The sequence below is a fragment of the Lagenorhynchus albirostris genome, chromosome 4, assembly GCF_949774975.1.
Source record: "Lagenorhynchus albirostris chromosome 4, mLagAlb1.1, whole genome shotgun sequence".
NCBI classification, from domain to species: Eukaryota; Metazoa; Chordata; class Mammalia; order Artiodactyla; family Delphinidae; genus Lagenorhynchus; species Lagenorhynchus albirostris.
In genome coordinates this window covers 43235671-43249745 of record NC_083098.1, presented here as the reverse complement: position 1 = coordinate 43249745, position 14075 = coordinate 43235671, and the positions used below count along the sequence as shown (strand labels likewise).

The 14075-nt window shown below is 36.1% G+C and overlaps 1 protein-coding gene and 1 pseudogene across 2 annotated transcripts in view; one reads left to right on the top strand and one right to left on the bottom strand.

Moving 5' to 3' along the window:
* The window catches only part of CFAP299 (cilia and flagella associated protein 299), a 615047-nt gene that overhangs the window by 61676 nt on the left and 539296 nt on the right, over positions 1 to 14075 (top strand). The gene's annotated exons all lie outside the window — the stretch shown is intronic.
* LOC132519557 (dynein light chain 1, cytoplasmic-like) lies at positions 10444 to 10705 on the bottom strand (annotated as a pseudogene).

Genomic DNA, 14075 nt, shown 5'->3' with positions numbered 1-14075 from the left:
TGCTTGTAAATTTTGGAGATTAATCCTTTGTCAGTTGCTTCATTTGCAAATATTTCCTCCCATTCTGAGGGTTGTCTTTTCATCTTGTTTATGGTTTCCTTTGCTGTGCAAAAGATTTTAAGTTTCATTAGGTCACATTTATTTATTTTTGTTTTTATTTCCATTTCTCTAGGAGGTGGGTCAAAAAGAATCTTGCTATGATTTATGTCATAGAGTGTTCTGCCTATGTTTTCCTCTAAGAATTTGATAGTGTCTGGCCTTACGTTTAGGTCTTTAATCCATTTTGAGTTTATTTTTGTGTATGATGTTAGGAAGTGTTCTAATTTCATTCTTTTACACGTAGGTGTCCAGTTTTCCTAGCATCATTTATTGAAGAGGCTGTCTTTTCTTCATTGTATATTCTTGCCTCCTTTGTCAAAAATAAGGTGACCATATGTGTGTGGGTTTATCGCTGGGCTTTCTAGCCTGTTCCATTGATCTATATTTCTGTTTTTGTTCCAGTACCATACTGTCTTGATTACTGTAGCTTTGTCAGAAGTCCAGGAGCCTGATTCCTCTAGCTCCATTTTTCTTTTCCAAGATTGCTTTGGCTACTTGGGGTCTTTTGTGTTTCCATACAAATTGTGAAATTTTTTGTTCTAGTTCTGTGAAAATTGCCAGTGGTAGTTTGATAGGGATTGCATTGAATCTGTAGATTGCTTTGGGTAGTAGAGTCATTTCACAATGTTGATTCTTCCAATCCAAGAACATGGTATATCTCTCCATCTATTTGTATCATCTTTAATTTCTTTCATCATCTTATAATTTTCTGCATACAGGTCTTTTGTCTCCTTAGGTAGGTTTATTCCTAGGTATTTTATTTTTTTTTGTTGTTGCAATGGTAAATGGGAGTGTTTTCTTAATTTCACTTTCAGATTTTTCATGATTAGTTATAGGAATGCAAGAGATTTCTGTGCATTCATTTTGTATCCTGCTACTTTACCAAATTCATTGATTAGCTCTAATAGTTTTCTGGTGGCATCTTTAGGATTCTCTATGTATAGTATCATGTCATCTGCAAACAGTGACAGCTTTACTTCTTTTCCGATTTGGATTCCTTTTATTTCCTTTTCTTCTCTGATTGCTGTGGCTAAAACTTCCAAAACTATGTTGAATAAGAGTGGTGAGAGTGGGCAACCTTGTCTTGTTCCTGATCTTAGTGGAAATGGTTTCAGTTTTTCACCATTGAGAATGATGTTGGCTGTGGGCTTGTCATATATGGCCTTTATTATGTTGAGGTAAGTTCCCTCTATGACTACTTTCTGGAGGGTTTTTATCATAAATGGATGTTGAATTTTGTCAAAAGTTTCTCTGCATCTATTGAGATGATCATATGGTTTTTCTCCTTCAATTTGTTAATATGGTGTATCCCATTGATTGACTTACGTATATTGAAGAATCCTTGCATTCTTGGGGTAAACCCCACTTGATCATGGTATATGATCCTTTTAATGTGCTGTTGGATTCTGCTTGCTAGTATTCTGTTGAGGATTTTTGCATCTATGTTCATCAGTGATATTGGTCTGTAGTTTTCTTTTTTTGTGACATCTTTGTCTGGTTTTGGTATCAGGGTGATGGTGGCCTCGTAGAATGAGTTTGGGAATGTTCCCTTCTCTGCAATTTTTTAGAGGAGTTTGAGAAGGATAGCTGTTAGCTTTTCTCTGAATGTTTGATAGAATTCACCTGTGAAAACATCTGGTCCTTTTGTTTGTTGGAAGATTTTTAATCACAATTTTAATTTCAGTGCTTGTGATTGGTCTGTTCATATTTTCTATTTCTTCCTGGTTCAATCTTGGGAGGTTGTGCATTTCTAAGAATTTGTTCATTTCTTCTAGGTTGTCCATTTTTTTGGCATATAGTTGCTTGAAGTAATTTCTCATGATCCTTTGTATTTCTGCTGTGTCAGTTCTTACTTCCCCTTTTTCATTTCTAAATCTATTGATTTGAGTCTTCTCTCTTTTTTTCTTGATGAGTCTGGCTAATGGTTTATCAATTTTGTTTATCTTCTCAAAGAACCAGCTTTTAGTTTTATTGATCTTTGCTATCATTACCTTCATTTCTTTTTCATTTATTTCTGATCTGATCTTTATGATGTCTTTCCTTCTGCTAACTTTGGGAGGTTTTTTGTTCTTCTTTCTCTAATTGCTTTAGGTGTAAGGTTAGGTTGTTTATTTAAGATGTTTCTTGTTTCTTAAGGTAGGATTGTATTGCTATAAAATTTCCTCTTAGAACTGCTTTTGCTGTTTCCCATAGGTTTTGGGTTGTTGTGTTTTCATTGACATTTGTTTGTAGGTATTTTTTGATTTCCTGTTTTATTTCTTCAGTGATCTCTTGGTTATTAAGTAGTGTATTGTTTAGCCTCCATGTGTTTGTATTTTTTTACAGATTTTTTCCTGTAATTTATATCTAGTCTCATAGCATTGTGGTCAGAAAAGATACTTGATATGATTTCAATTTTCTTAAAATTACCAAAGCTTGACTTGTGACCCAAGATATGATCTATCCTGGAGAATGTTCCATGAGCACTTGAGAAGAAAGTGTATTCTGTTGTTTTTGTTTTTGAATAGAATGTCCTATAAATATCAATTAAGTCCATCTTGTTTAATGTATCATTTAAAGCTTGTATTTCCTCAGTTATTTTCATTTGGATGATCTGTCCATTGTTGAAAGTGGGGTGTTAAAGTCCCCTACTATTGTGTTACTGTCAATTTCCCCTTTTATGGCTGCTAGCATTTGCCTTATGTATTGAGGTGCTCCTATGTTGGGTGCATAAATATTTACAATTGTTATATCTTCTTCTTGGATTGATCCCCTGATCATTATGTAGTGTCCTTCTCTGTCTCTTGTAACAGTCTTTGTTTTAAAGTCTATTTTGTCTGATATGAGAATTGCTACTCCAGCTTTCTTTTGATTTCCATTTGCATGGAATATCTTTTTCCATCCCCTCACTTTCAGTCTGTATGTGTCCCTAGGTGTGAAGTGTGTCTCTTGTAGACAGCACATATGCAGGTCTTGTTTTTGTATCCATTCAGCCAGTCTGTGTCTTTTGGTTGGAGCACTTAATCCAATTACATTTAAGGCAATTATTGATATGTATATTCCTATTACCATTTTCTTAATTGTTTTGGGTTTGTTATTGCAGGTCTTTTCCTTCTCTTATGTTTCCTGACTAAAGAAGTTCCTTTAGCATTTGTTGTAAAGCTGGTTTGATGGTGCTGAATTCTCTTAGCTTTTGCTTGTCTGTAAAGGTTTTAATTTCTCTGTCAAATCTGAGTGAGATCATTGCTGGGTAGAGTAATCTTGGTTTTAGGTTTTTCTCCTTCATCACTTTAAATATATCCTGCCACTCCCTTCTGGCTTGCAGTTTCTGCTGAAAGATCAGCTGTTAACCTTATGGAGAGTCCCTTGTGTGTTATTTGTTGTTTTTCCCTTGCTGCTTTTAATATTTTTTTCTTTTTGTTTAATTTTTGGTAGTTTGATTAATATGTGTCTTGATGTGTTTCTCCTTGGACTTATCCTGTATGGGACTCTCTGTACTTTCTGGACTTGATAGACTATTTCCTTTACCATATTAGGGTAGTTTTCAATATAATCTCTTCAAATTTTTTCTCAGTCCCTTTCTTTTTCTCTTCTACTTCTGGGATCCCTATAATTCTAATGTTGGTTCATTTAATATTGTTGCAGCGGTCTCTGAGACTGTCCTCAATTCTTTTCATTCATTTTTGTTTATTCTGCTCTGCAGTAGGTATTTCCACTATTTTATCTTCCAGGTCGCTTATACGTTCTTCTGCCTCAGTTATTTTGCTATTGATCCCTTCTAGAGAATTTTTAATTTCATTTATTGTGTTGTTCATGATTGTTTGTTTGTTCTTTAATTCTTCTAAGTCGTTGTTAAATGTTTCTTGTATTTTCTCCATTCTATTTCCAATATTTTGGATCATATTTACTATCATTATTCTGAATTATTTTTCAGGTAGACTGCCTATTTCCTCTTCATTTGTTTGGTCTGGTGGGTTTTTACCTTGCTCCTTCATCTGCTGTGTGTTTCCTTGTCTTCTCATTTTGCTTAACTTACTGTGTTTGGGGTCTCCTTTTCGCAGGTTGCAGGTTCGTAGTTCCCATTGTTTTTGGTGTCGGCCCCTAGTGGCTAAGGTTGGTTCAGTGGGTTGTGTAGGCTTCCTGGTGGAGGGGACTAGTTCCTGTGTTCTGGTGGATGAGGCTGGATCTTGTCTTTCTGGTGGGCAGGTCCACGTCTGGTGGTGTATTTTGGGGTGTCTGTTACCTTATTATGATTTTAGGCAGCCTCTCTGCTAATGGATGGGGCTGTATTCCTGTCTTCCCAGTTGTTTGGCATAGGGTGTCCAGTATCTGTATTGTTTTTGGTGTGTCTTTTTGCGTAGCTTCTTGGTGGTTGCACTAGATTAATTATATTTATATGTACGTAATTTATCACAGTCTGCCGCTATTATCATTTTTCTCGTTTGAGTTAAATATAGAAGGCTTACCAACCGTTTAATCATTTTATTTTCCTTTGTTAGAACATAATTGTTTTAAACCTCTCCTCTCCATACATTTAATCAATCAGACAGTGTTACATTTTTTGCTTCAACCATCAGTTACCTAATAGTTCATTTACCTCTTCCTTGTTTCACTCTAGCTTAACTACCACTCATCTGCCCCACTTATTACTTATAAAAGATAAACCAGAGATAAAGTGCTGTAGATGGGGTAATATCAGTGCCACTCTGCTGAGCACAGGAACTACAAAATAGTCTCCATACTCAGTCAGGGGTAAGGTATGGGAGTAGGGTCAAGTTCATTGGCCAGTAGGGCAATATTTTAGTTTTTGTCATTTTTGTTTTCATTAAGTTTCTTTCTCATTTTCTTTGGGTTACGAATGGTAAGAAATTTGGAATGCTTATCGAAAGAAGTGCAAAATGTGTTAAAAAACCAAATATAACATTTAAGAAATTAATTTCTATTTCTCAATATCTGTATCCTTGCTTCAGGGTTCCTGCTAATATACACAGTGTCTGTGAAAAGTAGAGGAAAACACTCCCACTGGGGGAAGAATTGTAAAAAGGTGCCATTTTTAGGGCTGCTCTAGCCCCACAATATGTGGGCTAAATTTTCTACCCTCACCATCTTAGCAGGGTCCCTCTGTGATGGGCTCAACCTGCCTCACTGTTACCTGTGAACCTGCCTTACCTCTCTGAATTTCTCTCATGTTTTGATCTAAAGAAATTTTCTAAGAAATCTGCTCAGATATATTATTTTTCTTTTATTCTGATATCTTGGTTTCTTTCAAGAGGAATAAAATGTAAGTTAAATGTAGATTTATTTCTATTCAAAATTCAGTATTAATAAAAGCAATTGTATCTCTTACCACACCCATCAAAAGTAATTTCCAACAACAGGTAACAGGTGTTTTGAGGGAAAGGGGACTTCATGGTCAAAAAAAGTTGAGAAAATGGTACATAATCTATCCCATTTTTGTATATTTATATAGTAACAACTCTCAAAAGTTATGTAGTAAAGAAATTCTTGCTTAACTTAGTTTAATCTAGCATTTAACTATATAATTCTACATAATTAAATAATCCAAATTTATTTAACTACATAATTCCTCTCCAGTATATTTCATTTTATTTTACTTTGCATATAACCAATTAATAAGTTTTAGTCTATTAATGACTATTAAAACCAATTTTAGCTTGGGAAATGTAAGTTAAAAATTATTTATTTGGTTTCTACAATATGTGGGATGTTGTACTATGAACTGATATAATTAATCTTTTTGGCTTTTTAAAGTTAATAACAAATCTGTAACTTTACTGTCATCTCCTCTATAGGAAGTTCTCTTAATCTGCATTTTATGGACCTTTTCAGGTTCCAATGAATGGCATGAACAGTCCCCAAATTGGGTATGGTATTTTGTGTAAGGTGTGCACATTTCTGTAGAAAGGGCTCATTGTTTTAAAATTCAGTCTTCAAAGAGTTTGTGACCCTTGTAAGATTAAGACCTACTCTTCTATAGGAGGTAGTTGCCACCATTAGTGTAGTTTTTCCTTTCCCAAATCAAGGTACTGCGTTAAACAGCAATTTATGTATCTAAACAAGATATAAAGATACATTATAATATATGGGTGAAGGCATTTAGGACATTTTATTTCAACTACCTATAATGATTATAACTTGTATAAAAGGGCAGGGGAAGTCACACTCTTCACGTTTTTATATTAAATAGCAGATTCAAATTTTTTTCATTGTTGCTTTAGTTTCCTGATGTGTTTTTTTGGTCTGTTTATATTTATTCACAAATGGCTACTAAATAACGACTAGTTGCCATATATTAGATATTATGAAATAAAAAGAAGAATCATCAGGTGATTTTAAGGGATAAGTCTTCATTTGAACTTTACATTTCTTGGACAGTAATTAGTAAAGTTAATATTCTAGAGAGCAGGCCATTGCAGAAGGTGTTCCCCGCCCCCGCCCCAAAAAAACCCAGAAATTGAAGGGATGCATTTTCAGCAGTTTGTTGAACAGCTAAACTTACTCCTGTTTTGTTACTTCAGACACCTGTTCTGATGCTATTCCTTGGCTCTGTATCACAGAACTTCCCATTAATGACTGTCCTTTTATTTCCAGTTTGATTCTTAATTCCATAAAATTTCTATTTTCATTCTTCCACTATTCCTATCCATCCAACATCTTTTTATAAAAAGTCTATTTTATATTGAAAACAGGCAGGGACTATTTTTTATCTGTATTCTATAAAGTGATGTGGGCAGGATTTAGGTCCCAGCATGTAATTTTAATAATTTAAGTGATCCACCCGGGAATGGGGAATGGCTGAGGGTGCAAAATCTGAAACCTTGACCTTAATAGCATCATGTTTGAAAACGCTGAATTAATTACTCTAAGAAAATAATGTACAAGTGTAGTAACATATGAAGAAAATGTTTCCTTGGGAGAAAAATGAATTAATTATGGTAAAAAATTTTCAGCAGAAACAACACTGCATTCTTTTAAAGTGAAATCATGAATAGAGGTAAACTAATATTTCCGGAATTACTGACACTCCATATACAACGTGTGTATTTTTCTTGGCCTTAAAATTTTTTTTCCACTAAATCAGATTCATTGCATTTGGCAAGATTTTCAGAAAGAGCATGAGGTTATTTGGGGGATGAGTATTTGACATGTTCACACAATGTACAGTTCAGGGTTCAAAGTTGAAATCACAGCACTGTTTTCCTTGACAAGAATTCTCTCTGGCAAATTGCCTAGGAAAATTCTGGTAGGTTTCCTTGCATCCCACCCAATATTCAACTAATATTGTAAAATCAGTCATCAGCTGGGACTAACTAATTGCTCTAGAGTTATTTATCTGAATAAGATAACTCTCCATTAGACTTGTTGAAACAATAGGACACATTTAATTGAAAGACTCAAATATTCTTTTGCCTAAAAATTGGTGAGAAAATATATGTTGAATTTGTATCTTTGATAATATGACAATTATATTATTGGTAAGTTATAGAAATATCTATATATCTCAGGATAAAATCTAAGTAGGAACTTCTTAGAAATGTTTCTGCTCTAACTTCATTTAATGACATGTTACTGTTGTACTCTTACTATGCCATCAACATTCTCACTTGTTAATTTATTTTGGTGGCTATAGTGCTGAAATTTGATGTCATTTAGAACTATGGACTCTGCCTCATGGAAAATATTATAGTGGTATTCAGAGAGTATAGACTCAGATTGGCTATTATAGTGTGAGTCTAAAATTTGATTTTAAGAGTGTGAGCATGTTGCTGAATCCAAGTTTGTGTGACTGACGCACAGTAAGGCCAAAGAAACCGAAATGCCAGAATTTGGAGCTGAGAAAGGTTTATTGTGAGGGCCAAGGAAGGAGAACAGGCAACTCATGCTAAAAAAACCCAAACTCCATGATGGTTTTCAGGAAAGAGGTTTTAAAGGCAGAATTTGGGTTGCGGGCTGCAGGTTGTGTGATTTTCTTCTGATTGGTTGGCAGTGAGGTAACAGGCTGGTGCTCCAGGGATCTTGTGCTCAGCCTGAAGTTACTGTCCTCCACCTGGGTGGAGTCCTTACTTCCTGCAGAAGAACTCAAAGATAGTTAGGTACATCCCTTGAGGAGGAGCTAGGACCTTATTGCTGCACTATTGTTTGACTGCTTTTCCTTTGTTTCTGCATTCTTTCACTTTCCTGCTTAGTAACTGTTTGAATCTGACCTTTGAAACTCAGGAAAGGTTTAGGAGGCTGAAGTCTTTTCCCTACAAATGAAAGTGGGGACATGAAAAGGCTTTTGTACCTGGGAGGGCCCCACAGGGTCCTGCTTGGTTTCAAGCAGGCTGTGAAATGTTGAACAACAAATGTAATTCTAGTGGAGTTCTTCAGTGTCTTCCAATAGAATTAAATATTGCTTTTTGAAAGAAGTTAATTTGGGATTAAGAGCTGTAATTTGTAATGTGCCATTGCAAAACATTATGTAAAATGGCCATGTTTGTAAATATGCAAGGTTTAGGTAAAATAAGTAATTTGGATGCTAAAGCAAAAATTAGGGATGCATATTATTTTTTTATTTCCAAGTTTTCTTCCTGTATACTATCAACTCTCTGTGCATTTTGTAGTTAAATTGGTGCTATGTAGAACCTGAAGCTTTATAGCAAAGTTCTACTTTTTTCTATCTAACAATGTTTACAAGCATTTCACCATCATAAAATATTTTTCACTTTATATTTTATTTTTATGTTTATATTCACTACAGAGATTCATCCATTTATTAATATGCATTTATTGAACATGAATTATGTACCAGACACTGTTCTATCCCTCAGAATTTACTAATGACTAAGACAGGAAGAAACTTCCTACCATAATGATGTTTACATTATAGCAGGAGAGAAGACAATAAACAAACAAATCCAATGACTAATTCTTAGTTCTCATCTTAGTTGACTTACAGAAGCATTCAACAGAGCTGATCTTTTTCAATACCTTGCAACTCTTTCTTTACTTAGTTTTGGGATTTCCCCAGGTTTTCTTCTCTGTCTGTTCATTCTCTATTTCCTTTGCTGGTTCCTCCTTATCTTCTTGATTTCTTAATATTGACATGCTCCAGGGCTGTCCTTGAACTTCTTCTTCTTGTCTTCTTTGCATCCTTGATGATTGTATTTATTAGCATGGCTTTAAATACACTCTGTACTCTGACAACTGCCTACTCATTAGTCTCCAACTTAGACCTCTCCCTTGATCTCCAGGTTCACTATGGAATTGTTCACTCCATATATCTTCTTTAATATCTGATACACGTAAAGTCCTGATTGTACCTTCCAGATTGGCTTGTCCTGCAGGCTTTTCCATTTTAGTAAATGGTATCCCCAGCCAAAAATCTAAGAGCTGTCGTTCACTTCTCTTTCTTTTCTAACACATCTCTAGTCCATTGTCTTTTTGATCTCATTACCCCTCATTTTCCCAACTCCAGCCATTCTAGCCTCCGTGCTGTTCCTCCAGTACACCGTATATGGTTCAGCCCGAGGGCCTTCTGCTGGAAATCTCATCTCCCAGATTTACTCATGGCACACTGCCTCACATCCTTCAGGTTTGTTTCCAAACTAACTTCTGTGAAACCTTCCCTGACCTATTGAAAAATTATACACCCCTTATTTATGTTCCTTCCTAAGTTTTTCTTTATTGCATTTATCCCTGCCTAACATACTGTGTATTTTACTTCCTTCGTAGTTTTGCTAGCTCCTCTCCTGCTAGAATGTGAGCTCCATGGGCAGGAAATTTCATATTTTGCTCTGTACCTGGAATGGTATCTGACATGGCGGTAAGTCCTCAGTGGAATGTGGGGCTCCAGAGCAGAGGAACCACATCTCTGCAGGGTTTTCCTCCCTCCTTCTTCCCTCACCATTTCCCCTCCTTCCCTTCTTCCTTCCCTCTTTATCTCCCTTCCTTCCTCCCTTCCCCGGCCCCCTTCTTCTTCCTCCTCTTTCTTCATTGTTCTTAATAGGCTTGGAGAAGCTGCTGAGTTAAAGCCAGTTTTCTATTTCTGGCTCTCTGTTTGGATTGGCAGTCACTTGGTTATTGGGAAATCCGTGCCTAGTCTTCCTGAGGTGTGGGCTGCCTGGACATCATAGAAGCCTCTTCATCTTCAGGGTCATGGCCTATTTTTGTTGTTGTTTTGTTTTGCTAATTGCTTTATAACCACAACAAACTAGTACAGAGCATGCCCTGTACAAAGCAACACAATAAAGGTCGAGGTGTTCCCTTGGGCAAGGCTGAAGTTTTCAGTCTGTGGTATTTGGAATTTAGGCTACAGTCCTTGTTTTTGGATGGATCATTGGGTGTGTGGCACAGTCCATGCTTTTAACAATATTTGAACAGGAGAATGGCCACTCGGCCCAGGTAGAAGTAGATGAAGTGTTTGGTTTCATGTGTCACGTAAGTACCGAAGTTCCTCCCCACAATGCAGTGCCAGGTGGGGTTCTACTTCTTGTCAAACTCCTTCTTGATATGGGCAGCAATGTCCTTATCTACATTTCTCCAATGCCTGAGTAGCACACTCCACCAAGTCCTGTTGCATCTCCTCCAACATATCGGCATTTTTGATCACGGCCTTTCGATCACACAGTTACCAAAGAGCAGCGGCTGGCCGACTGCAACGGTCTCCTGGGGGAGAAGCTGGCGAGGCTCAGACCCTTAGAGAGGAGCGGTCCCTACTGAAGCCGTGGCGCATCTATCAGAGTCACAGCCTATTAACCCTATAATTTGAATTCTGCTCCTGGCAACTCACCAGTCATTGAATGCCATTGATATGTGCCTGCAAACGTTCTGTTTGGGGAGTGGCTTGTTCTTCTAGTGAGTGTCCAAGCTGCTGCCCACCATCGTGGCTCTGGATAACCCTCCTTTAGTACCTCCTATGATACTGTGCTACATTCACAAACTCATTTATTGTTCTCCATGGCAGTAAATTGTAAGCTCTATGAGAATAGGAACATTTTTTGAATAGCAAGGCCTAGGACACTGCCTTGGTCACGAAAATAAATATTTGTTGAATAAATGAAGGAATGTCTAAATTACACTTATAGATAGAAAAATCTAAAAACAAATAAAGATGAAAACTATTTTATGATGATAAAATATTGGTAATAAGAACATAGTTTTTTTCTTTCATTTGTTTTATCTATGCTATTTCTAAAAAAAGTCTTTGTCGTTTTTTGGCATAAAGTTTCCAGTTCTTATACAGTGTACACCCTATTTTTTATATACTTTCATTCATGTTAATGGGAATCTGGAGCTGGATGGAGAGAAATGAGTGTGCCTAGCTTGCCATCTTTCCCAGAATATTTTCACCAATGTTTATATTTTTTAATAAATGTGTTGTAATGAAAAATACTTCTCAGCTTTTTTGCTCACCTTATATGCTTGATAGAGCAATAAATGACTTTGTCCACTCTCAAAGAACAAAAATTTATTCTCATCAAGGAGACTTAAAAAAATATCTGTTCTTTGTGTGACAAGGCAGGTATTGAGCAGTTGTTTTCCTGCACGTATTGTCCTTAATTTTTTCTGTTCATCTCTTCATTCCCAAATATGCAAAACTACAGAGAAAAAAGTTATAAAAGCCTAACGATATGTGATTTCTCCTAAGGTGTTATTCTGTAGAAACATCTGGGTGTGTCATGTACCTGAGTGATTATAAAACAAACATTTTATATATGTTTATAAACAGGTCATTTCCCTTAATGTGTGCACAGCCTTCAAAATAATATATCCCAATAGTCTATAGCAATGCATTCCTAAAAATAATCCATGGTGATAACTAAATACTGCTTCTAGGAATGGAAGAATAGAAAAGAGAAAGATTTGTGAAAAAATGAGAAGAATAGTTTACCTCATTGAAAGTACTGGTTCAAGTTCTTCTTTTCTGTTTCTCAAAACTACAAATGAATTATTTTATTCTTCGTATGTAAGCACAAATAGCTTTGATGGTTATAAAGAAATAGTTCATATATGTGTCATTGATTTAAATTACTTGAAAACCATTCCAATTTTAAGCAAATAATTACATGTCACAATTTCATGCTAAATATGTTGTTACTTTTTACTAAAATCTTAAGTGTAAGATTCAGTATAATATAAAAATTACATAAATAAATACCAATTAATTCATTTGGTCTTAGAGTAACCTTCTTACTAAGAGTGAGTTAAAAAAAGGATACCCAATTTTTTATCTTATTTGAAATTATAAAATTATTTTAAGAAAAAATTTAATTTAGGAAGTTTTATTTTTCTGTATAATCATTGGGAATTGTGTAGAAAATTTCTTTATTATATTTATTATTTATATATTATTATTATTTTATATGTTTATTAGATGTGTATAGCACTTCACGTTGCCAGTATCATCAAGTAAAATGCTGCCAACCCCTTCCATATGTCATACCTTTTTTTAATATGTCTTTGGTGTCTACACAGTCATGGCCTCATTGCAGTGATTCAGTAAATATTTGTTGCTTAGTCAGTTCATTCATTCTTTCATTCAACAATTATTTATCAAATGCCTATTATGTATCAGATATTTAATGCAAAAGGTAAACTAAATTTACATTTATTTATATCAAAATTTATATTTTGGATGTTATACCTTGGAAAATATTCTATAAATATCATTAGGTGAGCAGTTATTCCTAAAATAATGTTCTGTTCACCTTAGTTCTTATTGTTATAAATACTGGTTCACAAAACACCATGTTAGATCCCAATAATGTCACTTATTTTAAGGCTGTAGCAAGGACATTTTTTGCTCCCTGATATCCGTGATCCTCTTCTCCTATAATGAAAGGACTCTTGTTTTGTAGCAGGACATGTGGCTACAGAGTAAGCACTACATTTTCTAAGCTCCCTTGGAGGTGATGTGTGCGGTTTCCAGATTTTCCTTAAAGGACGAAGCACTGGCCCTCTGCCACCTTTTCCCCATCCTGCTGCTTTGAAAAGTGTTTATGGTGATGGATCATCTTGTACCATGTGGATAAGAGCAGTATCTGAGGGATGACAGAACTACGTGATAGAAAAAGCCTGGGTCCCCCATAAAATCCCTAGACTATCATTTCCATACTGTAATGTGAAAGGAATAAACCTCTATTTTCTTTCTTTTTTTTTTTTTTTTTTTGCGGTACGCGGGCCACTCACTGTTGTGGCCTCTCCCGTTGCGGAGCACAGGCTCCGGACGCGCAGGCTCAGCAGCCATGGCTCACGGGCCTAGCCGCTCCGCGGCATGTGGGATCTTCCCGGACCGGGGCACGAACCCGTGTCCCCTGCATTGGCAGGCGGACTCTCAACCACTGCGCCACCAGAGAAGCCCTATTTTCTTTATGGACTGTATTTGAATCTCTGTTTGCATTTCCTAAGAGAGAAGTTGGTACCAGAAATGGGGTGCATGAAGTGGCATAACCTAGGTCTGTGGCATAATATGTTTAGCACTTGAGAGGCAGGAAGCACAGACACAGATATTGGAAGTTGAAAAGCTGGTTGATCCCTGATATGCTGAGGCAAAACATTGATATAACTGTTGATTACAGTATTTTAGAAGGCAGATTAAATGGTGACGGAGGCCATATATAACATTAGGGGAAATCACTGGAAAGCTGCAGGATCTTCATGTGTGTTGGCAGCTTCTTGCTCTTCCAGCAAAATCCTATGACAGAGATGAACTCAGGCTAGCGTTAACCAGTCTGCAAGCAGAGGTGGAAGGGCATATAGTTCTGTTAAGAAAGGCTCTTTGTGCCAGGTTAGCAAAATAATTTCACTGAGAGTCCTATAATTTGAGGCCTTTGAGGGTTGAAAAAGTCAACTCCTTCTGTATTCCAAACCAAAGCAATTATAGCTGGTAGCTTCAAAGCCACTGCCTTACTAGGAGATAAATTCAATGTCCTGCCAGATTTGCGAGCCAGACGAGAAGCAAAATCAAATTAAGAGTATTGCTTTTCCACCCAAAC